The 25,845-nt window shown below is 46.6% G+C and overlaps 1 long non-coding RNA gene across 1 annotated transcript; it reads right to left on the bottom strand.

The window, feature by feature from the left end:
- Positions 1-3,643: 3,643 nt before the first annotated feature.
- On the bottom strand, positions 3,644-24,115 carry LOC122393353. Its single transcript, XR_006258682.1, has 3 exons — positions 23,875-24,115; positions 11,381-11,591; positions 3,644-4,040 (listed from the first exon to the last, which is right to left on the bottom strand). It is a non-coding gene; the product is annotated as an uncharacterized LOC122393353 (long non-coding RNA).
- Between the last annotated feature and the right edge of the window lie 1,730 nt (positions 24,116-25,845).

Below are 25,845 nucleotides of genomic sequence, written 5' to 3' on the forward strand. Positions count from 1 at the left end.
TCGTGCAGGTGTTTCACGGCACGTGGAAGCCCCGTGGTGCGTGACCTGGTTTTCGGCACCACGCCTGACCGGCCCCGCCCCGCCCGCCGCGGGTGACGTCATCTGTCTGGTCAGTCTGTAGGTGTGACGTCACACAGTGAGAGCACACAGCTGAGCTGTTTCCCAGCGTCATGGAATGGAAAGACGTTTAAATGTGCGATGGTTAACTTGTGAGCATAGGTACATGTGCTTCGACTGTTCGACTTTCGAGGCTCAACGGAGACAGCCTGGGTGAAGAGTTTACACTTAGCGGTATTTGCTTTTGTACTCCTACCATCGTCCATCGATGTTGTGTGCACTGTGCACAAATGGCAAAATCAATTGCCCACGTTCATTGCTTGCAAGCATTAAACAGTTGACCTACTTTTCATCGTAAGTGAAAATTATAAATATTTTTTGCTAAAACGAACCGGTTGGCTCACTAGGCGTCTCTAAGTTGCCTTCACGCCTATGCACATTGCACTGATTGCAGTCACAGACAGGCGTATAAGCATGCAGTTGCTGAACTCTCAAGTATCCTCGACCTCCCCACATTATACACCGAGTGCTCATCCGCCCTACCTCGCTCCACACAACTCCGTCCGTTTCAATTCCGCTCTCTCTCTCTCCAACCATCAAGCGCTCTCTCCGTCCATCTCCTCTCTCTCTCCACTCATCCCTCGCTCTCTCCTCCCATCCCCGGCGCTCTCTGCTCTATCTCCTCTCTCCGCTCCATCCTGCGCTCTCTCCGCTCCAGCAGCCGCCGCGTCGTTTTTGCGCGTCGCCTTCGACGGCCGTTCGTCGGGGCCGACGTGGCCTGAACTCACAGACGGCCGGCGGCGGCGGCGGCTCGACAGTTTTTAGCGCGGCGCCGCTTGATACCTGTGACGTCATACGAGACCGCGAGCACCGTGCCATGAATGGCGCCTGTTCGGGCCGCCGGGACCGCAACGGTGAGTAGGGCACTAGCACCCGGCGACTACGGCCGGCCGCACCTGGATGATAGAGCTGTTTTTGTTGTCCGGATGGGTTGGGATAAATAATGTAAAGCGAATAAATTTGATAGATTTATCAAATTTAATTTTTATTGCAGTATTGATAAATTTGATAATACGGGCGAGTGCATTACTGGGCATCGTTAGGGCATTATTTTGGCATTTTGAGAAGCCAAAGATGATGGCATTATGAGAATGGATTTGGTTGGTAGATAACTCAAAATTAATTATAAGAACCTTATCAATAAATTTCCAAAAGTGGCACTTGTAAGTTGTAGGTATAATGCCTTCCTAATCCACAGTAATGTTGATGCTCAGATCGGCCACTCTCCTAAATTAGTGTACCTACTTCATGGGTCCGTACGTTTTAAACTGTCATTTGCTTGCATAACTGAATATAACTGCCGATAGCACGGCAATGAAATTTTTATGTCGCCTCTTTTATGCCTTGCAATAACGATATTTCGTGTTTCAGAAACTTAGAAATTGGGATATATTCCAAGTATCATCATCAACCGAAATTTTCGAAGCAAAACCTGGAGTCCTGAAAGGTGTAGACAAGGTTAAAAAAATATATAGGCGTCCAGATCAAAAGAAGAAATCCAGTGAGAGTAATTGAAAAGAACAGCTGCACATACATAGGTATCTCCAAGGAGCAGCGGACCGGCCAGAGTCCCAGGTGTGCGCCGTTTCATACGAAGTTCGAACAGAGCCCTGCCAGCCAGCCGGATCACGTGGTACCCGTGTGTGCGCCCGCCGTACCGCCATGTACCCCTGGTACTGGGACAGTGTGCCTCGGTCGGGTACCACCACTGGGTCACCGCCGCCACTCGTCAAAGCAGAGGACGGCCTCTACGGAGACTGTATGCGGCGGTATCGCAGCGACGGAACGAGACAGGTCAGTTCAGACAGCAGATAAAATGTGATGGAAGATAAAAATTACGTTATTTCTTAATCTGTCTAATCAAAATAATTATCAATTCAGACTCATGTAAGGTCAGACATACTATATAGTCTATATAACACTGCATTTATCGAATGCAGGTAATGCAGAATATGATTTCCTATAGCGCTATAACATATAGGTTTGAAACGTTGTTGAGTCAGACGGAACAGCAAACACATATTCTGGGCCTGTTATGTATTCCTGAGTGTTTTGTACTTCATATTTGTGCCACATGTGCAATGTGCATGCACATTTTATGCACACAGCACGTTCATAAACATTTAATCTATCTCTCGCATTCATATAATAGAATGACGGGATAATCATGAACACTTGACATGCTTATATACAATTAGTTATCCCTCATTGTCGACTCTAAACTTCAGAATAATGAGGATACCATCGTAGAGCAATTTACAAATTATTCATCTCAAACCCTTGTCATGTGCCTAATCACATCACATAAAACTAATAAGACGAAACAAGTAAATACATGGTGCCTTCACTATTACACAATGGACAACAAATTCCACTGATATCAATATACACTATACACGGCTAATAAATGTCAATCAACTGATCTGTCTATCAGGCTAGCTAGCAGGTGGCTATTGTTGAAGATGATTTCTACTGAGGTAGATCGGTTAGAAGCTGAGCTGCAGTCGCATACGACACGCTCGCTCAATATGTTCTATAGATAACTACCGCACATCTGGAAACTAAATACAAATCATCTGACCGTCGCTTTGTGCACAGATATTTATAGTTTATCTTGATACAGAGATAAAGAGGACATTTGAGTTGCTCTAGTTCCTCTAATTTCGGAACAGTTAAATAGTTTTACATGATACCATTCATGTGGCCATGCATTATGCATGCTCAGCATGAGCGGACTAAGCTACATCCATAAATATTTAATACATCTTGTAATAACTGACCAGCCTGTCCATATTTCTATACATATTGCATGAGAGAAAAGTTCCAGATAATCGCTCGACGAATGACGAATTATCGAATGCATTCCCAAAAATGGAACGGCATGACATGCCCTCTTAAACTTGCTTCTGCAAGGGTATATTGGTATGGAGCTACAAAATAAATGTTTCAATTATAAATAAAGATTGAGACTCAACCAAGTAACGGCCAGCAACTGATACAACAAATGACTCAAGCCGATTTCCTCCATTTTATACAACGCACTTGTACATACCATCGCGCTGGTGAGTCACACATTACGAGCTACTACACCAGTGCTTCAAAACAATGTTACCATACACGATCTCGTGGTTCCATGTCACAGGCAGGTGTCCATAGTCTCAGTTACGCGATATTCACTGATACACGCCCCATCGACCATTATCGTCATTGTAAGACTGATTATATTTACGGCAGCACATTTCGTCCGTCCTCGGTCCTCACAACACTATAGGTACGGAGACCCGCAGTTGCTACTGTACACGAACTCCAACTCTAGCCGTCTGTCCTGTCCACAACAACCGATAACATTGATATCGACTGCCGGTCCCTGTACAAGAGCAGCTGAGGTTTTCTGTGCGTGCCCTCTGACAGCTTATCGTTGTTCCCTGTGAGGGTGCTGGGACAATTTGCTCAGGGTCGCTGTACAGTAGCAACTGCGGGTCCCCGCACACAATTGTGCTTATACTCAGTCATAGGCTCAAGGCTGTACGACGACAATCTTTCACCACTTGATGGCATTTCGTCATGCCACATCAGTCACGAGTCAACTCACTCATAGAGCAGGCGCTCTAGCTGGTTGCAGTGGTGGGATCAGGGCACATATCCTCCTCCCATCGGAGTTGCAGGAGAGATGTAGATGCAGGCTCTCCACGGTTTCTTGGCACTTGCACTACTCTCAGCGGCAGAGGCAGCCGTAATAGTCGCGTAACTACATATGAAGTTAAACAGATCATGTGGACCAAAGCCCAGAGACCGTGACATCAGAGACCGTTCAGCGTAACGTCCTTGACCAATGGTCAGCGACCAGAGGGGCTGGCCATTGGTGTCTCAGAGCCATCACCTGGCTCCGAGGACCGAAGGTCTGGGCGCTCACCAATCCAGACCTGAAACAGGAAGAAACTGTCAGTGGTGACAAATGACAAAGGCTTGCCACGACGGTCGACGGCAGTCTTTATTTGTCGTGAGGATTGAGCTGGTCGGTGAGGGAATATGCTGCCGAATAACAATGAGCCAATACAATAATTATTTGCGAGATGCCATTTTACGAATAGACGATGAAGAAAGAATCAAGGCCTGTTTGTAATTGTAATTCGTCATCAAGTATGTTGTAGGCTTTGAATAATTGATCAGCACCAAATACTTCTTTTTTGTATCTTAATCCAATACACCCACGTTACGGTGATCCACTGGATGTGTTCTTTTTCCATTGATAAGCTACATAAAAACACCGCTGCTCAATCAGCCATGCTTATTGAATGGTTTCTTAAACACAGCGACTGCCCTTGCACACTGCGCTGACCTAGACCGTGGCATTAGAACAGAGAGGTGACCCAGTTCAGATCACCGCCGCGGCGCGCCGGCGGCAGCCAGTGCGCCGTTTTTGTCGCAGTTGCTATCGATTGCTGTTCGCTCGCAAGAGCCACGCGTTTTTGCTCGCGTTGTGGCCCGCGCGGCAAAAAATCGGCGATCAATGCCAGCCTGGCGAATGCCGGCAAAACGACGAAACTGGGTAAATGAAGGCGGCAAGGGGGAGAGAGAGGGAGAGAGAGAGAGAGAGAGAGAGAGGGAGGGAGAGAGAGAGAGAGAAAGAGAGAGAGAGAGAGAGAGAGAGAGAGAGAGAGAGAGAGAGAGAGAGAGAGATAAAGAGAGAAAAAAACTTATGCTTTTATTTAGTTGTAGGAAGCAATTCATTTTAGTAGCTTAGATAGTGTTAACAGAGGTGTGTCCACTGTCCGTATCTACTTCAACAGGATACGTCTTGTCGTAAAGCGATGCTTAATGTCACACAAAATAACTTTCCTAAGTCGTTTTCAGCCCAATCTCAGAAAACGAAGTCGCTGAGCCAGTGGCGGCGGAAGCGGGGGGGCAGCGGGGGCACGGCGCCCCCCCATCTTCCAGGGTGGGGGGCAAACATATCTTTTTGCCCCCCCAAAATTGCCTAACCTAACCTAACCTAACCTAACCTAACCTAACCTAACCTAACCTAGCCTAACCTAACCTAACCTAACCTAACCTAACCTAACCTAACCTAACCTAACCTAACCTAACCTAACCTAACCTAACGACGAAGTACCACAATACTTCCATACTACGTCAGGAACATATGCCAGTTTGGCTGAGTACCTTTTTATTAAGTTGATATAGCGAGTAATTTGGATTGATAATAGCCGTTTTCACGACGGGCTATCCGGCGAGCTAGTCCGTGACGGACTATTTCCACCAAACGCCCTCCACACATAATGCTCAGAAATCAAGCAGAGCTATCTACGAGCTACCGGTAACCGAAGTCTGGAAGAGTAGGACGGAACGCGAGTGGCCCGGCACGGACGTCACGAAAGCGCGTCTGAGCGTGCCACATGCCTTTCCCCGCGACTCTGCCAGACGCCAGCCGGCATAGGCGCGTGAGCCGGGGGGCAGCATGGGGGCAGCCTGCCCCCACAACTCTGGGGCCGTGGGGGTCGCTGCCCCCACAAAGTTTCAAAGGGCCAGGAACCGTCGGGGCAGCTTGTCCTCCCCATATTAGCGGCCGTGGGCCTCAAAGAAAAGCTGAATGGAAGACAATACCTATTTAAGTAAAAAAATCCCCCTCTGTACGGGGAACCGCAGTTGCTATTGTACACGAACCCCAACTCTAGCCGTCTGTCCTGTCCAGTAACAACCGATAACATTGATATCGACTGCCGGTCCCTGCACAAGAGCAGCTGAGGTTTTCTGTGCGTGCCCTCTGACGGCTTATCGTTGTTCCCTGTGAGGGTGCTGGGACAATTTACTCAGGGTCGCTGTACAGTAGCAACTGCGGGTCCCCGTACCTGACTTGACAGCTCATGTGTGGAAGCTTTAAACGTTTATTCCAGGTTACCAAAAAGGTAGTTTCTCGACTCAGATGAGACTAAATATCTCACTTATTTGCAAATGTTTTATTTTTTTTTAATTTTTGTTGTAAAGGCCAAGGGGTGAAAAATAAGTGGCCTAAAACCGGTGAGAAAACTAGATCTGGGGGTACCCTAGGTTCCGGGAAGGATCAGGTGTGCCCCCCCATCCCAAAATACCTTCCGCCGCCACTGCGCTGAGCTCCTCTCTAGAAGCGAGTGAGTCAGATGTCAGCCCTCACAAACTGGACAGCACTCAGCAGCGCTGGGTCCCTGATCCCTCCGTGCCACCTGATCCCTCCGGTCTGAGTAATTCGTCACACAGCGTCAACCACCGCAAGTGTGTCCCATATTTATTTATATGAGTCGAAAAGCGGGCGACTCATCAGCGCACTTTCTTAGTCCCAGCCTTATGTAACGTTGGTAAGAACGATGCAGTAGAAAAATGTCTGTTGGCTTCTGCTCTACATATCTTTTTAACGTTTAGTCGTTTACTACCATCAAATGGACACCGCTGTTCCAGTTTCAAGCACAGTCCCGTTCAAATTAGGTACTTGTTCCATTGTTACCTACAGCCGCCCATTGCAGAGGTGCCAAGGACTAAGGAGCCTATCGGCCTCCCCCACACCCCGACCTGGTATCGCCTCTGTTGGCACGGCCCCACCTCCCGGTCAATGGCCGCTCTGCAAAAACGGTCGCAAAAAGGCGCACAAAAAGCGGCGCAGCGGCGGCAAAAACGGCGCTCCGGCCAGCGAATCGAGGTCAGGTGGCGCAAGATGGCGTCCGAGTGCGCTGAGTCAGGCGGAGGGATTCGGGACTGCGGCGAGGGTTCGCAAAGCCCCGCGGTATGACACCACGTGGCCCTGTTGCAGTGGCTCTGACACCGTCCTTACTAACAACTCCCTATCTGTACCTTCCTACCGTGTGGTTATCGGATATTCGGAACTGAGTTGAATTCAGATCGTGGCCAGTTTTGCCAGCAGAAAAATCGTCATGTGAATTATGTTTTGTTTAAAGTAGGTAATCCTTGAATTCCGCCGAAAGTCGCCAGCCGAAAGAACATGCCGATGGGAAAAAATAATACCTATTTCCTAGCCAAGCCAGCTTAACTGATATGTTTTCACATCAGTGTGTTTATTTTCAACTTTTTTTTTGTGGCCGGTTTGATTTATGAAATGCTTTTATGGTTAAAAACGGCAGCCGGCGACTTTTCTTTTGGTAAAAATGATCGGGATAAGAACAATGTACACGTCACACGGCTACAGTGCTCCTTTTCCGAGTTAGCGATTGCCGATCTGTAGATGCTCCTCGCAAGCATTGAAGTGCAAGAAAAACTCCTTTATTCTTACGTCCCATAAAAGTCTCACAACAATTGCAAGGGCAGTTGTCGATGCGATTTTTAGTGTTTGTTGACTCTCAAAATCAACTCCCAACTAGCAATATTGGTCCTGAGAGTCAGATTCTCAGCGCCCGCCGGGCGAAGGACCGTCCGCAGTCGGTCCGCGCAGGACCAGTCCTCCATCTTCGCCGGCCGGCCGGCCGCCGGCGCCGCCTCCACTCTCATTGGTCAATATCGGGCAAAAAATCACCAACACGGTCTGCCGCCTGGCGGAGGAAGAACGATTTTCCCCGGAGGCCCCGCCCACTCGCTGACGTCACGCGTCGGGCGTGACGCTGGTGGCTGCTCGACCAATCAGAGGGGAGACTGCCCGGCTGAAAAAATACACTCTCTAGCAGCGATACCACGTCACAAAGGAAACACCGCGCGCGGGTCGCACGGCCGACGGCGCACAGCGGGAGAAGACGGTGGGAACGAGGTGCTGGGACCTGGGTACGATTAATAATAGGGCGGATGAAATAAAGTTAAAGGGACTATCCCACCTTTAACATGGGGTTTGAGTTGAGATAGCCAAGTTTGCGGCGAGGTTCAGAAACCACTATCTATCTAGGTTGCAACCCCCGCGGCCTCTTGGTGTTGAAGAAATTCGTTCCCTTCATTTGAAAATGGGCCTTGTACAAGGCCCTATCTTCAACATGGAGCGACCGTTAGTGTGACGTCACCTCGTTTAGTCATTCTGATTTAAATGGGTTTGTTCGTTGAAAAATCGCTTAAAACTTGGTCTGAACTTTGTTGTGGTGCCTACAGAGTAAAAAGAATCAGCCTTATGACAGTAATGTGGCCTGGGGAAGGAGGTAATTTTGGGCTGTGACGTCACATATTTGAAAGTTTGTGTTTGGAATATGGGAAGCCTAGGATGTTTAATGAAAAATAAATGCCAGAACCGTGTTCCTGGTCATCCAATCTATAAAGTCGGGCACAATTTAACTGGTTTTAACAACATTTTAGAAGGTGGGATAGTCCCTTTAACTGATATATCACCAGGTAGAATTATATGTCAAGGTAGTGTTTCATTTTATAGGAATAAGGGCGAAGCATGGCATTGCTTAGCCGACGGAATCTCGTTTTTATTAAAGAAAATATGTTTAAGAATAATAAGCCTTTACTACATTTTGCAACTCATGGGGTAAATCCCCCATGCCGCTGGGTGAGCATTATCCCTCACAGTTTTCCAGCCCCGTTGATATGTAGGACAGCACTAATCCTCCGGGGATAAGAACCCCAGTAAAAAGCACGCTCACTCAGTTGGTAAAAACCCACAGAGGACGGCAAAACCGGGGGACGGATAGCCGTAATCGCAATGCAGATATCGAGTGACCCAGATTGGCTAGCGACCGGTAGGCGGCGGCGGAAATGGCGCGAAATTATGGCGCCGCACGAGAGCCGAGCGGCGGCGGCAAAAACGCAATTATCCCCACAGACCTGCTGTTTCGCTTAGCTAATGTAAACAAAGCGAAAAGCTTGGTGTTCATCGAATGGGGAATAATAACGAGTGCGCGTGTGACGCAGCCCTAATGTGGAATAGTGTGACTAATTGTGTGACTAATTGCCTCACAATAAGTCATAACGATAAGCTAACGTTATACCAACCAAATTGCAAGAATGCGCTATTTTGCCTAAGTGATGCTATTTGATTCATAATTATCAAGAAAACGTTCATGCATATATTACATGTGTGTTACCTTACACGAAGCAAAAAGAGCCAAAAGAGGTGATCATTCCGTGGAAGATCATTCGTGCGTAGCAGGAAATGTATGATGAGGACAGCTTTAATGCACCTTATTCCAAACTCAAAATGTCTGATTTCCCATGACACTGGAGCTCTAAGCTCGGGCCAGCTGGCCTGTTGCCAGACAGCTCGCTAAACCAGCACAGCGTCGGACCCAGTCCAAACAAACGGAGACCGGCCGCGGCTGAGAGACGCCGGCTGTTCCTCCCAGTTGGATTCAGAGGCGCTGGCAGCCTGTTCAGAGGCGCTCTTATCTCTCCTCTCTCTCTCTCTCTCTCTCTCTCTCTCTCTCTCTCTCTCTCTCTCTCTCTCTCTCTCTCTCTCTCTCTCTCTCTCTCTCTCTCTCCCTCTCTCTCTATCTCTCTCTCTCTCTCCCTCTCTCTCTCTCTCTCTCTCTCTCTCTCTTCCCTCCCTCTCTTGCTCTCTTCCTCGATAGTCGATAGCTAGAGCGACGGCTCAATCCTTTGCGTAACAGCTTCGTTCTTCTCGACGAATGTCGAACCCTAACCAATTGAAATAATTGATGCAATGCCAACGCTGGTGAATCCCAATTATGACATTTCAGGGAGTAGTTTCAGTGACAGCTCTCCTTTGAGTTAACTGCAATCATCTCAACTCCAATCTGAGGTGAGCGGTAACGCCCCGCGACGCCGGTAATCGTCGACAATTAGCCGCCTCCACGACACGACACCCTGCGCTGCCCGTCGGCCGGCGCGGCGGTCGGAGCCGCCGCCGCCGCCGCCGGCGCAGGACGCCCAACATGGCCGCGCAAAAACGAGCGCAAAAAACGCCTGCAAAAAGGTGCGTTTCGGCGTTGGCCGCGCGCGCGTGACCCACCGGCGCCCCGCGGCACCCGGACGAGCAGACGCAAGAAGCGGCGGCCGCCGGCGGACGCAGGCTGTACAAGTCCTTCGACAGAAAATCGCCCCGAAAAAGTGGTCGCTAGTGCGTGTGAGGCTGGGGAGTGAGCCGTCCGAGGGCGAGTTATGGCCGAGGGAGGTGTTATGTGGTCCGAGGATTACCAGCAGGAGGTGTGGCAGCAACCCGCCGTTCAGGAGCAGGAGCGGGGCGGACAGACGCCACCGGAGGTACGGAGAGTAAGCCTCCTGGGTCACACGGACCGTGAGTGGTGGTTGGCTCCCATGAGGATAAAAAGAGTGGTCTATCCGCTGCATCGATGTGCACTTTTGCAGGTTTTCCCCAGAAGTCCACCTTGAGCAGCTTTGTCAATAACCCATGGAGCTGCCGGTTCCGTCCTAAAAGTCATGGTTATTTCACGGTGCTGCGCGCTCAGACCCTTGTGATATCCCCACTGGTTTTCTGAGGGTGATAGGGGCTAATTCGAGAACCATTAGCCACTTTTGAGAACGACCTGATCGTCCAGAGCCGACTAGGGTTAATGCTTTCAATCTATATGGGATGCCTGTCGAATGCGAACTTAGGAATACATACAAGTGTGATGTTGCGCATGGGGCACATCCGTAGGAACTAGGAACGCACGATTTACAGGTATTCGTTCCTTTCTTTTCACTTTTTACCATTGATAAGGGTTTTTGCAAACATGGAGGAGCAATGCAAACGTATCATGCATAGATGCAGGGTTGCTGTTCAGTCTGAACAACACCGGCGAAAACGAATCACCAGCAGATGAGCGAAGAAGAAGGGCAACTCTTCAATCACAACAAAAGGCGGTGCAATTGACATCTCGTTGAACCTCCAACCCAAAATAAGATGACAAATGTAGGAAAGCCTCATGCTCAGTCCATAACAAGTAACTAGTAAGTTGCTAATGCTGACCCCAGTCTCAGTTTCGCCCCTGGCGACGACCGTCGGTGCTGCCTGGCGACCGTTGGCCTCTTCCCACGGTGACGTCACACGGGCTGCCATATGGGTGGTTTTTGTCCCGGTGACACAAATTCCTTCGGATCGTGTGACACGCGGCCTTCAGCCGGCAATGACAGTGGTATGCGCGGTGATCATTGAACATCGTTGGCCCCGTATGAAAACCAGGCCAACGGGGAACAGTATCATGCAATTATAAAGAGCAATGACTACCAGCAAACCTCCACCGTATAGATTTGGATAACATATGAACGGTTCTTTTTTGTATTACCTACTAAACCCATTCAAAAGACAAATTTTGGTACATTATCTGCTAGACAATGCCATGAACGCAACCTGTTCAAGAAATCACACTACTTTCAGTTTGCATCGTTTTACACTGACCTTTTCTGTCGACACGTAGCGGTTCATTCTGCCGTCCGTGCTGAGTAGAGCAGCCGGAAGCGTTTGACCATGCCATCAGAGACGGCCGAACCGAGAACAGCGCTCAGCCTCTTGGGGTCATTTGAGCCTCTCTGCTGAAATTTTCCGAGTTGTCGGACCGAACAGCCGAGGCTGAGCTGCCGCACGACTCACTCGCACGATTTCGATCCATCTGCCGAGAAAATGGAGGAAAGACTTTTGTCATCGCCAGCATCATTTTCCAACAAAGGAAACAACAGCTACCTGTAGCGATGACTGTTGGCGAACGATATTTGTCACAAGGTCAGTTTCAGTCTCATCACTATCACATTCACTAACCTTCACTGCTTGCGTATAAAAGATACATACATGCATAAGGGTGCTAGCTGCTAGGTATGCATTTCAATTTTGTGGTCGGACCCCTTCATCCCAATAGTTAAAACCGTGCGGGTTCGCTGCACCAAGGTCGCATTGGGTCGTTGGAGCTTTTGATCAATAACTCCCGGTCAGGATGAGTAAGCACGTCGAAAAAGGTAGGTGCCAAGAAATTCAGAATTTTAACTTGTTCTGGTCCGCTTTTGGCAAAGGTAGCGTTTCACCAAAAACCGGACCTCAGTCAAGGGTTTCCCACTCGAACACTCGGGTGCACTCGGTCTAAGGCTGACAACTCGATCGTTCCGACAGCTGACAACTATAATGTCCGTCAATCTAGCAGTGGATTTTTATTTGTGAATCTGCTGCTGGCGGTTATACGTCCGGACGGGCTGAATATACTGCTCTGGCAGCAGATTCGTCATTCGTCGAATGTCTGTCTGTCTTATACAAGCAGCAGATTCAGAAATTCGCTGGCCCCGGATATGCTGCTAATAGCTGCGGGTTCGTCGAACGTTTGTCTACTAGCAGTAGATTCGGACCGATAGATACCGTGACAATTGATACCGCAGAGGAGCCGCGCGGCAGCATATTCGCCAGTCTGCTGCTGAGAATGGATATGTTCGATTCTGCTGCTGCCCGCGATAGATTCGGGCAGATTCGGGCAAAACGATTCAGTTGAACATCTTTACGTACGGTCGGCTCTGCCCGCGGGGAGGCGACTAGCGGTGCTTATTCCACCCGTCATATTATTTAACTGTACCGTGGCGGCGGTTACAGTCATTATGTTTCCTGTCTATCTACTGGTGTTTCTTTTGTTTCGTGTATTTTTATTTAATTAGTTTGATTTTAGACACGACGCTTTAATTTAAGCGAATTCCTTATGCGTCTGTCTGCAGCATGTTAAAAAGCTATGTCTTACAAAGTGTTTAATAAACTGGTTGATGATGATGAAGTGCCTGTCCACCGTTGGAATATCCATTTCAATGTCAACTGTTGAATTCGCGATTCGCGAAATGGAATTCAGTAGTGGATAGTAGAAGTGGCCCCTAGGAATAACGAATCTGACGGTATTATTTGATTTTCATATCCACAATTTTTTCATATCAAATGAAAATATGTGGTAACTATATGAAGATTCGGTGAACACCTCCATTTTCAGCAGCAGATTTACGAGTATGCTGCTGTGCGTCTCCACGGCGCAATTAACCCGCGCATAGCTGTGGGAAGCCTCTACAGAGCCCCCTCCCGTTTTTCTGCAATAACTTCCAAACCACTTGACGTATCGACGCGCCAAACTTTCAGTACCTTCGGCTGCATCAATTTGACACCTTATATTCAAATTTGAACTTCGTAGCTACCATAGGTCGGCCGGAAATGACGTCAGAGTGACATCATGTTCGGCCGATTTCGACGCAAAACATTGAACCACGGCAATCGCTCCCAAGAGCTCAGTTTTTAAGCTAGATCCAATTTCTTTGCATGAAAGGACTCAGAATTGACTGCGCTATCAAACTGCTATCTCGGATTTTCAAAATCTCGAAAATTTCGAAAATTTTATATAATAATATTCAAAATTTATATTTCTATATTTTTTCGAAAAATTTTGATTTTTCGGAAAAACCGGAACATATGTGACAGAATGCACGCTTATGACTAACTCTAGAAAGTTTTAGTTAAATATCTTCAAAAATGGCCAAGTTATACGCATTATTGTAAAAAGTTCACAATTATTTATTTTTCAAATCAATTTTTCCGCACGTATGTACATCGTACACCAATATAAATAGCACCATCGTGTTCCTGAGCTCAAACTGCATCCAATAGACAACTTTTATTGTTGAAAAATTTAAACTTCAAAATTTGACCTTTTTTGACCTGAAAGTAACCTGACCTAAGCTAAATTCGACTCAAAATGACCTCGAATGACACAGACGACATCAAATTCGAAATCTATGACCTAAATGGACCATAAAACATGTGTCACGTGACCGACGCATGATATAATATTTCCGTAACCTGTGATGACCTGACCCTGACCTGAAAATCAAAGTACAAGTTTGGTACCCTCAAGGTATCTAGAGCATCTGTTCACGAGTGTGTAAACCAAAAATGAACCTGATCTGACTTGTAAGACGGCGGCCAGAGCCCAAAATGTGAACAAGCCGAAATGCTAATAATTTTTACTTTGACCTGACCTGTGACGTCATCGGTGACCTTGAGGTAAATGAAATTAGGTTTCGCTCGACAGTTTTTCCGGGGCTATCAGACGCCGTTTGAATTTTGACGATCGGCCCAATAGTTTCGGAGTTAGGAGGGGGGGGGGCTATGGAGAGCCCCCCCCCCCCCCAGTAGGGCGTGTTATACGCACACCCCAGTAGGGCGCGGGTTAACCCGCGCCCTGGTGGGGTCTGTTTATAACGCGACGGTGGGGGGGGGGGGGCTATTTTTTGCCCCCCCCCCCCCTCGTATCTCCGAAACTACTGGACGGATCCGCAAAATTCAAACGGCGTTCGAAAGGCCTGTCAAATTTGTTGAAGGAAACCAAATTTCATTTACATCGGGGTCACCGATGACGTCACAGGTCAGGTCAAAGATGAAATGTTTCACCGTTCACGGGTCTGCTAGGGAATGCGCTATAACACCGAGGAAAACGCATTTTGTCGATAATCAGCGATAGGGCGTCAGTTGCCTAGTAGATATGTTGCTATTAGAGGTCACTGACAATACCAGGTCAGGTCACAGGTCAGGTCACCAAGGGTCACAGGTCAGGTCACATGAGCCCAACTTTACTAAGGTTGTGTCACATGTTTTATGGCCAATTTTTCATTTCCAACTCAATGGTGTTGGTTATAAGACTATCAGGTACGGCTTAGGTCACTTTCTGGTGAAGTTCAGGTCAAGGTCAGGTCAAGGTCAGGCCAAAAAAGGTCAAATTTTAAAGTTGATAGTTTTGCATAAAATGGGTATCAATTCGATGCAGCTCGTCACGGGGAGTCTAATAGTGGTCTTTGTTTTGCGCTACGTGGTCTAGAATTGCTAAAAAAATTGAGTTTGAAAATTTGACGTCGTCAATTTTGAACAGTTTTTTCGCTATAACTTCGCCAAAAATAGAGGTATCAATCTCAAATTTGGTATGTGGATGGAAGGTGGTAAGGACTGTCACATATATTCCGTTTTTTTTTTGCGAAATTCAGAAAACTTTTTGGATTTTTCGATTATTATATCCAAAAAAAATTATTTTTTGATTTTTGGGGTTCCAAATCCTAAAATTTCAAAAATCCGAGATAGTAGTTTTGTAGCCCTGTTGATTCTACAGCTTTTATGTCTTTATCATTTTTCTGTATTTGCAAAGCTATAGGCCTGACAGCTCTTCCCGCGAAACCCTTTTTTGGGTCGAAAACGGCAGAACATGACGTCACTCTGACGTCATTTCCGGCCAACCTATCATAGCCTTTGGAAAAACAAATTTTTGGTCACAATGTGTAAAATTGATGTCCGGGAGGGTACTGAAAGTTTGGTGACGATCGGCGCAGTGGTTCTGGAGATATATCGAAAAGTCTGGAGGGGGGGGGGGGGCAAAAAATAGCCCCCCACCAGGTCGCGGGTTAAGCAATGTTTCAGGGGCCTCACCCAAATATTTGGAATCCAAATTCAAACACGGAACGTTTGCTTATAACAGCTAAAGCAATATGAATCTCTGAATAAACGTTTGGTTACCATTATTGGCAAAGAATAGGACGACGAAATAAACCCTTTGGATTTGTTTATAAATGTACCATTAAACTTGGAGCTCAATGTATGATTTTTGAACGTTACATTTGCCATCCCGTCCCTGATAATAATAAGAAATTTCGGCAACACTTCCTGTGTCATTTAAGGCTTACAAACGCAAAAAAATGCACCGTGACGGGAGGAGAATGTCTCGCTCAACATGTCACTAAACATGTCAATTGATAATCGCTCAAATTGATGATCGCTCAAATTGATAATCGCTGAAAAGACAGTCGCTGAAAATGGTTCGCTCAATAGGCGTTCGCTCAACCGACACTCGCTCTAAGTCGCTCGCACCACTTTGACCTGACCTGTGAGCTGTGACATTATCGGTGACCTCGAGATCAGTAAAATTAGGTTTCGCTCGGCATCAGACGCCCATGTTCAGGGCTATCAGACGCCATTTGAATTTTGACGATCAGTCCGGTAGTTTCGGAAAAAGGGTGGGCTCTGTTCTGCATAGAGCCAACCCCCCCCCCCCCCCCCCAAGTCAGCTGCGCTATGGAAAATACCCCAATCATGCGCGGATTAATTGCCTACGGTATCGGCCCGAATTTGCTGCTAGTAGACATACATTCGGCGAATCCGCTGCCCGTTATAAGCAGCATACATAAAGGTCCGGCCGAATGTCTGACTGACTTGAAGTGACAGCAGCAGGTTTGCGGATATCAATCTGCTTTTAGATTGAGGGACATTGACACCTATCGGTTTCGCCGCATCCAAACTACTGGCTGCTGGAACCTTTAGATATATGGAGCCCAATAAGAGCATCAAGAGCTGTTCTCGTTTCTTTTCTTTCTTTCTTTTGTTAATTAGGTGCTTCGGTCCAATCGGACCATTGCGCACCAAGCTGTTTCGATCAGTTGCTATCTAGTATCCACGCAACCGACGAACATCGATGTCCGAAAGAACTAAGCCCCTGCTTCTAGCGCCACCTACAAAACCACTAGTTCGGAGCCTGACCGTAGACGGCAGCACGAAGCTGCCTAGCACAAGAAGATGTCTGAGTAAACGATTACGTGACCAAAGATCGTAAGACAAAAGATCGTATGGAAAAATATCGTACGAAAATGATCGTAAGATAAAGATCGTATGTTGTAAAAGATCGTACGGTAAAAAGATCGTAAGCAAAAGATCGTAAAGCAATTGATCGTATGCAAAAGATCGTACGAAAATGATCGTAAGATAAAGATCGTATGTTGTAAAAGATCGCACGACAAAAAGATCGTAAGCAAAAGATCGTAAAGCAATTGATCGTATGAAAAAGATCGTAGGAAAATGATCGTAAGATAAATATCGTATGTCGCAAAAGATCGTACGACCAAGGATCGTAAGCAAAAGATCGCAAAGCAATGGATCGTACAAAAAAGATCGTAGGAAAATGATCGTAAGATAAAGATCGTATGTTGTAAAAGATCGTTCGACAAAAGATCGTAAAGTTACGTTCGTAAAGTAAATAATTACGAGCGAGCGAGCGCAGCGAGCGAAGTGAGTCTTTTCAATATAACGGAAAAATCTCAGTATGAGCGGCCCGGCCCGGCCTGTAACGCTTTTGAGAGGCTTATATCTCAGCAACCGCTGGACCGATTGGCCTGCGGTCTTTTTTGTTGGGTAGCCCCATCCCTTCTACCCCGTAATTGACTACTTTTGATACATTTCAGTGACCGTCGTGGCACGTGCCACGTGAAAAGTCAAAGGTGTTCAAGCTGTTTTGCAAAAGTAGTGATTTTGAGAGGCTCATATCTCAGCAGGCGCTTGGGCGATTGGCTTGCGGTAATTTTTGTAGGGTAGCAGCATCCCTTCTACCAAAAATAGGATACTCTCGATGCATGTGGGTCACCCCAAGTGCACGTGCAAAATACAATAATAAGAGGTGTCAAATTTGTTCCCATTTTAATAACTCGGTAATTACTGGGGCGATTTCGCTGAAACTTGGCATACAAGTAGGCACCCACCAGACAATGCATTCCCATGTGTTGCGGTTAAGGTGCTACTGCACGTGCGCACGTGCAGGGGGCGCTTCCAGATCTCGAGAACGGCTGGGCCGATTGCCCTCAAATTTGGTACACGGTTGGGGACCAGTTAGTAGGGTGCCGTGCAAAAGTCAGTTTGGACCCCGTTTGCACGTGCGCACGTGCAGAATGTCGCTTCCAGATCTCAGGAACGGCTGGGCCGATTGCGTTCAAATTTGGTGCACCGCTAGCGACCGGTTGGAAGGGTGCTATGCGCAAGCCCGTTGGAAGTACCCTCTCGCCCTTCCGCACTTGCAGGGCTCACTATCTCGCTCGCTCGTTCTTCGCCCAAAAGGCGTTTTACTGGTCGTATAGAATAGTGTTTTTACGAGCGAGCAAGCGCAGCGAGGGAAGCGAAGTCTTTTGAATATAACGGGAAAATCTCAGTATGAGCGGCCCGGCCCGGCCCGGCCTGTAACGCTTTTGAGAGGCTTATATCTCAGCAACCGGTGAACCGATTGGCCTGCAGTCTTTTTTTGCTGGGTAGCCCCATCCATCCCTTCTTCCCCGTAATTGACTACTTTTGATACATCTCAGTGGCCGTCGTGGCACGTGCCACGTGAGAAGTCAAGGGTGTTCAAGCAGTTTTGCAAAAGTAATTATTTTGAGAGGCCCATATCTCAGCAGCGGCTTGAGCGATTGTCTTGCGGTAATTTTTATAGGGTAGCTGCATCTCTTCCACCAAAGGTCGGATACCCTTGATCTATGTGAGTGACCCCCAATGCACGTGCAAAATACAAAAAGAAGAGGTGCCAAATTTGTTCCCATTTCAGTAACTCTGTAATTACTGGGGCGATTTCAAACCAATGACGGACAATTGACATCTTTAACCGGCCTTCGATAACAATGACTCCTATAACTAGGATTGGATTGAAACTAGGAGCCTATAACTAGGAGAATTGCGACTTCGATAGTGATAACGCGATAAACATCTGTTGATGACTTGTAAAGCGATGACGATTCAATATGAAAATGTAACAGTGTGAAGGAAAAAGTATTTTTAACGCCGTTTACTTCAGCCGCTTAAGCAACATTTTAACCTTCCAGGCGTTGGGGGGTGGGGGTGGGGGTGGGGGTTGGGGGGAAACATGGGTTTAGTTGTATTCACTTCAAACAGGTACATGAAAACGGCAGCACATACATTCATTTATTCGGCACATATACAACGCGTTGCTTTTAGGTGTCATTGAGCCATCTAAGCTCTGAAATAACATCAATGTATGGTCGAGCTTGCCACTTACTACGCGAACACAGAAATTGATAAGCTTTGTATGCGCTGGAGTTGGGCTGCACCATGTGAATACCATATTTTGACTGTACGATCTTTATCTCATACGATCATTTGGCGTACGATCATTTTCCTTGACGATCTTTAGCGAATACGATCTTTTGTCTATACGAGCATTATGTCGTACGATCTTTATCCATTACGACTTTTTGGCATACGAGCATTTTCCTTGACGATCTTCAGCGAATACGATCTTTTGTCCATACGATCATTATGTCGTACGATCTTTATCCATTACGACTTTTTGGCATACGATCATTTTCCTTGACGATCTTTAGCGAATGCGATCTTTTGTCTATACGAGCATTAGGTATGTCGTACGATCTTTATCCATTACGATATTTTGCATACGATCAACTGCCTACGATCTTCTGCCATACGATCTTCTGCTTTACGATCTTTTGTCCGGTTACCGAGTAAACATGTATGCATTTTTATAGGCCCGTTGGCCGTCGGGTTGATGACTATGGCTGCCGGTCGGCTGCTCATACAATGGTAACATTGAATTACGAATATGTAAATGGTGGCTGTGGGCAAAGAGGTTGGCCCGTTCGCTTGGTGCTAGGTTATGTCCTACTTCCCTCCCTAGGTGGCGCCAGCAGTGAGCGCCTGAAGGGATGCTGTGCCGCAAGGCTCCGTGCTTGATGTATAATGGATTATGTTGTTTCGCCCTCGGTACTTAAATAGAACAGTAATTTAGTACTCAACGATGCCCGGAGGTCCGATGAAGGCACTTCAAGTCTCGATTTTTTTTAGTCGCAGTGCCGTGATCGGTTGAGGGAAGACACGTAGGTGATACCCACTTGGCACTTACTTATTCCTAAAATAATTGGTGTGTCGCATGATTGAGTGTAACAAGTTACGGCCCATACGCCTAGCTCAAAAGTTGCTCCAAACACGGCATTGTTAGTTTATCATTAGGCATAAGTTATAGCTCCTACCTATGTATCTAAATACCTAAAGATAAAAACAGAATGTCGTCTGCGCTCGGATGCTGACCTTTCAGTTCGCTTTAACTATATACATTTTTTAGTTGCCCTTTGGACCTATTTAGCCACCATTTAACCTTTGTGGCGCATTGCGGCAGTGAACCAAATAAACTGGCCTTGACCTATAGAGAGCTTCCTATTTCCCGAGCAAAAACCCTGGCAAAATACAAGCGAGGTTCTTGTTCCATTGACCTTCAATAGCTCATTTCATATTTTTGACAGTAATAGCCGTTTTTCTGTCACGTTACCTACGCTCTCCTGTACGGCGAAGCGGATCTGTTTTGTGCTAGTTCTTGTGCTGAGCCGTGCCAGTTTTTCCATGGCTGACGACTACGCATAACGGGGCATTGACTGCGAGTACTACGCTCTGGAAAGCCGCTCTTTCTCCCCAGCAAAAAACTGACAATATCAGGACTAATTTACGACAATCCCGAGGCTTTGCGAAATTAGAACACGTATGCAGAACAACGCCACAAAATAGGAACCAACACTGCATCTACTCTGCTCAGGAAGCAGTGATAAAAGAGCCACTCATGAGACCGTATCTTATACGGCACACAAAGGCATTCATTGAGCACTTTTAACGTTCATATGCGAGAGTTCATCAGCTAAAGAACTATGGCGTGCTCTCTCCACATAAGCCCCTTTGTTTCCGATTCAATTTTTCGTTTCACTCTTCATTCACCCTTTTACCCCGTTCACTACACCTGCACAACCTGACAAAGTCCACTGACCCTGGCGCGCGAACAGCTCACGCACAAAAACGCGCACAAAAACGGGCTCTGGTACGCTGGAATGTCGCCTGTTCGCGGGGGCGCATCCCTCGACCAGGCCGGCACCTCACCGTCCCATGCATGTGGCTTCAGCTACAACCTGCACGGTCGGTGTCGTAGGCTGAGGTACGTACAATTCTCAGTGATCAGAGTCTGTGCTCAGAAAGGAACCGTTTTCGGTTCTAGACTACTTTCCCCAGCCGAAGGGAGGGGACGCTGGTTGTCCACTCCTTGACGCTTTTCCGCGATTTTTTTTTTAGAAAGCATTAGCGATAGAGATATGAAAGTTGGTAAACATGACCTTCGATTCAAGCCGAATGGCGTGAAAATAGTCACATTTTCCGTTCACTGGTCTTTTCCTCATAAGTGAGCCTCGGCGAGGCTAAAAATGGTCGTAACTTTGCATGAGTTAGCTTTGACGTAGACTTCACCCGGTGTCAATTCTCAAGTTGACCGTTGAACTGATAAGTAGTGCCGTTTAGGGTTTAGGGTCAACCGCTGACTTTAGACTGTGAACTGACCTTAGAGCCTAGAGGTGACAGGATGACCTGAGACCTAAAAGTTTTTGTCTCGTTATTTCTTCTTGTAGCAACACAATGCCCATTTATTTCTTTTGTCAAAGCTCTAGCTCAGTTAGCAGGACATCGACGAGGGATTTTTATCTATCATAATGTTGTCCAGTTCTCCCCACCCTCCCCCCCCAATCTCCCGTGCCAGCTGGGCCGGATATATCAATACCTATGTAGATGACCGATGGGCTCGGAACTCAATGAGTGCTAATTTTCTGCCCAACATAATCCATATTCAGGCTTGTTGTGCGAGTCCAACTGAGAAAACCAAAACCTCTATCTTCTCGCCCCACCAAAAGCGTTCACTTGACTGGGCCTGGCCACTGGCCAGGACTGACCAAATACACTCGTCTCGCGGCGCGGAGCTGCTACGTATTACAGCGACACCTACAGTAAATGTTCACCCCTTGGCAGCGCCATCTACAGTAGATGGCGGTGCAGCAGACGGCAGGACACCGAGGAAACCAAGCTCCTAGTTCACGTCCCTCCCGCTAGGTGGTCATCAGCTTTTTTACGCCGGACAAGTGTCCTACGGAGAAATAGACTGGCTGTCTACCTGAGCCGCGCGAAGTGTAGGGAAAGGGTTTCATGCGCCTTTCCTAAGAATTTTGTCTGAATTTCTACAAAAAGGTATTTGCGGTTTGCAAATATTTTTTTTTTCACACACATGAATACGATGTCAATTGTCAACCCTACTTGACATGAGGTCAGGTCAGGTCACTTAAGTGACCTCACAAAATAAGATGAAATGCTCGTTTCAGTCAAAAACTGAATAATTTCATTACACCATTAACTTTGGTTACGAATGACGTGCACGAATCGTATACCTATCTGCTTTTTACATTGATGATCCAGGGTCAGGACAAATGAGAAACTCCTCGTTGTAGATTGATCGATAACAAAATGATGCTCTGCCTCTTTCGGGTAAAAAACATGCTAGCGTGGTATCGCTAACAAGGTGTTTAATGAGCGTTAAATTGAAATATTGCACATTAACTAACCGCTTCAGCTTTATCTCGGTTTTGCTGGGTCGTGAAATGGTAACCTTTTTCGACAAAAGTAAAATTTCGACATTGACATAAATGAGCGGTGAAAATCCTTATATTCTAATATTCAACAGCATAAGGTTCTTTTAGATCCCCAACCAATTTTCTGGTCATGTAGAGCTTGACTCAGATCAAATTAACAGCTTATCTTTTACAATTGAAGGCATATAATTATTTGACTCTGTTAAAGGGACTATCCCACCTTCTAAAATGTTGTTAAAACCAGTTAAATTGTGCCCGACTTTATAGATTGGATGACCAGGAACACGGTTCTGGCATTTATTTTTCATTAAACATCTTAGGCTTCCCATATTCCAAACACAAACTTTCAAATATGTGACGTCACAGCCCAAAATTACCTCCTTCCTCAGGCCACATTACTGTCATAAAGCTGATTCTTTTTACTCTGTAGGCACCACAACAAAGTTCAGACCAAGTTTTAAGCGATTTTTCAACGAACAAACCCATTTAAATCAGAATGACTAAACGAGGTGACGTCACACTAACGGTCGCTCCATGTTGAAGATAGGGCCTTGTACAAGGCCCATTTTCAAATGAAGGGAACGAATTTCTTCAACACCAAGAGGCCGCGGGGGTTGCAACATAGATAGATAGTGGTTTCTGAACCTCGCCGCAAACTTGGCTATCTCAACTCAAACCCCATGTTAAAGGTGGGATAGTCCCTTTAACAAGAAAACCACGATGGTAATTAGATCCATATCTTACTAATTTTTCATAGAAATTTGTTCCTCAAGTGCCTAAATACGCTTCCCGCAAAACGTTGTTATTGGTTTTCCTCATTAGTCCAAACCGCCACCTGAAACCAACCGTCGACCTCTGCAGTAAAAGGACGGTTTACTCGTATTGTAGCTCGAGACCTCGAGCTCCCTCGAGCCAGGATCGCTGGCTCGAGACCCCGCGATCCTATAAATATTATGTTACGCCTTTTCCAAATTTCTTCTCATTCTAGGATGAGAGTAAGACTCAGCTTGTAAGAGGGTGTATATGGTTTTAGCTAGCACCTAATCCTAGATTTATATTTTTAAATGATGCCTAAATACTATGATGGAGGAAATCCATTTAGAAAAATCGGCTGAACTTGTGCCATGGAAGCGTAGCCATTATTTTTTAACGCTCAACAGCATACGTATGTTCTAACTGATTCTCATTTACCTATACCCTTCCGATTACGTCGTGACCTCGACTGGAATCAAATTTAACAACTTATCTTTTACGGTTAAATCATATTATTTCTCACTTTTGTCAACAAGAAAACCAGCTAATACTGACAACCACAAACGATTAATTATTTCGTGACGTGCTAACTAGACAAAAATGCCGCCTGCACATCAACTTTGAACAGCCATTTGTTGTTTGGCTGCGAGGTTAACTCGTTGCGCCATCGCAAAGCTAATTATAATTCTGAGGCAAATATTTTGAACGCTTTTGTACGCTCTCAAAAATTATTTATTTGCTCCGAAATACCTTTTTGACACACGTCCCCGAAAAGCTTTTAGCTTTTGTATTCTTGAAAATCGGAGCAGAATTACCCAGAAAAGTTAGCCTGTTACTGAGGCTGCACTGCAACCAAACCCAGGGAAGCCCTGTTGTGACCAGCCCAGCGGGTGCCCCGCTCTGCGGGCGGAGACTCACCTGTCTCAGACGAGCGCAGTCCGATCCCCCGCCGCTGCAGCCCGCAGCGCTCGCACAAGTTGCAGTCGCGTCCACTCGCCACCGACAATCTGGGGGACTGGGCCAAACTCCGGCAACGCAGAACGCCAGCGCGCAGCGCGGCGCCCTGCAAAAAGCCCACAAAAAACCGTCTAGACGACACACCAACGCCCTGTTTTTGCAACCGTTTTTGCCACCTGCACTGACGCACCGGTCAAGGCTATTTTTTTGTTGCTGTCTGGTCTGGGCGCCAGTCGGCGGCGGCTAGGCGGCGACTTTCGTCATTAGATCGGCCAGGCCGACGGCAAAAAGCACCAGGAGACCCCTCCCCGCGGCCCGGCGGGCTCGCTAATGATTCACTGGGGTTCCGGCCGACTCGACGCACCTACACGAATGCCGCCCGCGCCAGACAGCGCAGCCAGTCTCAGTCAGACGGTGAAGTTTTTTTATCATCAGTCGATGCTTTTTTACTCTCCCGGTGGAGTTTTTACCAGACGGCGGCGGCAAGCCAATCCCGACCGGACGGGAACAGACGTGACGTCATCGTCACAACAAAAACCCGCGGCTCTTGTGCAGTGTCTAGACATGGTGACCTTGACCATGACCTTGGCCGCCACACTGCGGCCGGCGCGGCCGGTGGGTGGTGGCAGTGTCACATCACCTGATCAGGACAGGGCCGAGGGCTTAGAGCAAGGACTGCAGTCATCAGCTACAGTCAAGTTAAAATTTAAATGACAGGCTTGGATTAATTTGCATTTAGCATGACTATGAGTAGAAATCGCAGTCAGTTATATGGCCCCATGGCAATGGCAAATGGCCATGTATTCTAGGTAAATCATTGAAGGCGTCATGCAAAACTACATTGATGATCGCAATACCGACGAGCAGCTGTCCATTACTTTTGTTCCGCCTATTATGTACATTCCATTCAGCTCCCGGCGGCGAGCGCTTTCTTCAATACTGTACCGCCGAGCACTCACGTAGTGCGGCACAGTATACCACCGCAGGCATTTACCAGTACTGCATTTGCAGCGTGGATCGTAACCCACATATTACACGATGCTTTGGCATGAACGAAGGTGATGAGATGGTGGGTGAAAGGTGGGAGGTAGGCAAACCCATCAAAAGGCTAGAATGGAAGAGGTGTTAGCTGTTAAATTGAGACCTGACGAGGAGTCAGAGAGGAAAACGTAAGGAAGCATCATTCGAAAGAAGATATTCGCATTCATATTCCCGATACACTCCATCAGCTTATAGAATGGTGTGAATCTACGCTATTTGTTTCGTTATTCAGCTTCTTTAGAATAAGTTTCCTTAGTGAATAGTTTTATTTATATTATAATTCTTCTGAATTCAAAAGTACCCGTGAACTAGACTCGTTACACTTGTCCTTGGATGGCTGAAGGCGGCTTGTCCTGTCATACTTTCACCAAGGCTGTCTGGGTGCCACTTTTTGTGCACCTCTAAACCATGGGAGGTCTGGGCTATTTTCTGTCGAAGGCATTACCTACTAGTATTTCTGAATTGCTTAGTTGAAGTAATTGTTTTTATAGTTTGTAAATATGGCATGCACTGCTATAGCTTAGATGAAAAAAGTTATTGCAATAGCGTTGCCAATCATAAATGAGCCAGCTGTCACCTAGAAAAGAGATACCTAATTTTTGTAATCTGGCTTTTGTCAACTATTGACTCATACATGTGTAGTGTGTACCGATGTTTTTATTTGAATTATTTTTCATTGGTCATTGGTTCTGATTGTGTTTTGCGAAAACTTTCACACAAAGTTATATAAAACTGGTCAATATTTTATGTCACGCTATAGGTAATTATATATACCTTATATATACCTTATACCTTCTGATTATGAGCATGGGCGTGGCCAATACTTATATAAATAGTAAAGATTAAAAAAGATATACCACTTAAAGTTTACCCTAATACAAGCTACAAAAC

The sequence above is a fragment of the Amphibalanus amphitrite genome, unplaced genomic scaffold (assembly GCF_019059575.1).
Source record: "Amphibalanus amphitrite isolate SeventyFive unplaced genomic scaffold, NRLGWU_Aamphi_draft 000531F_arrow, whole genome shotgun sequence".
NCBI lineage: Eukaryota > Metazoa > Arthropoda > Thecostraca > Balanomorpha > Balanidae > Amphibalanus > Amphibalanus amphitrite.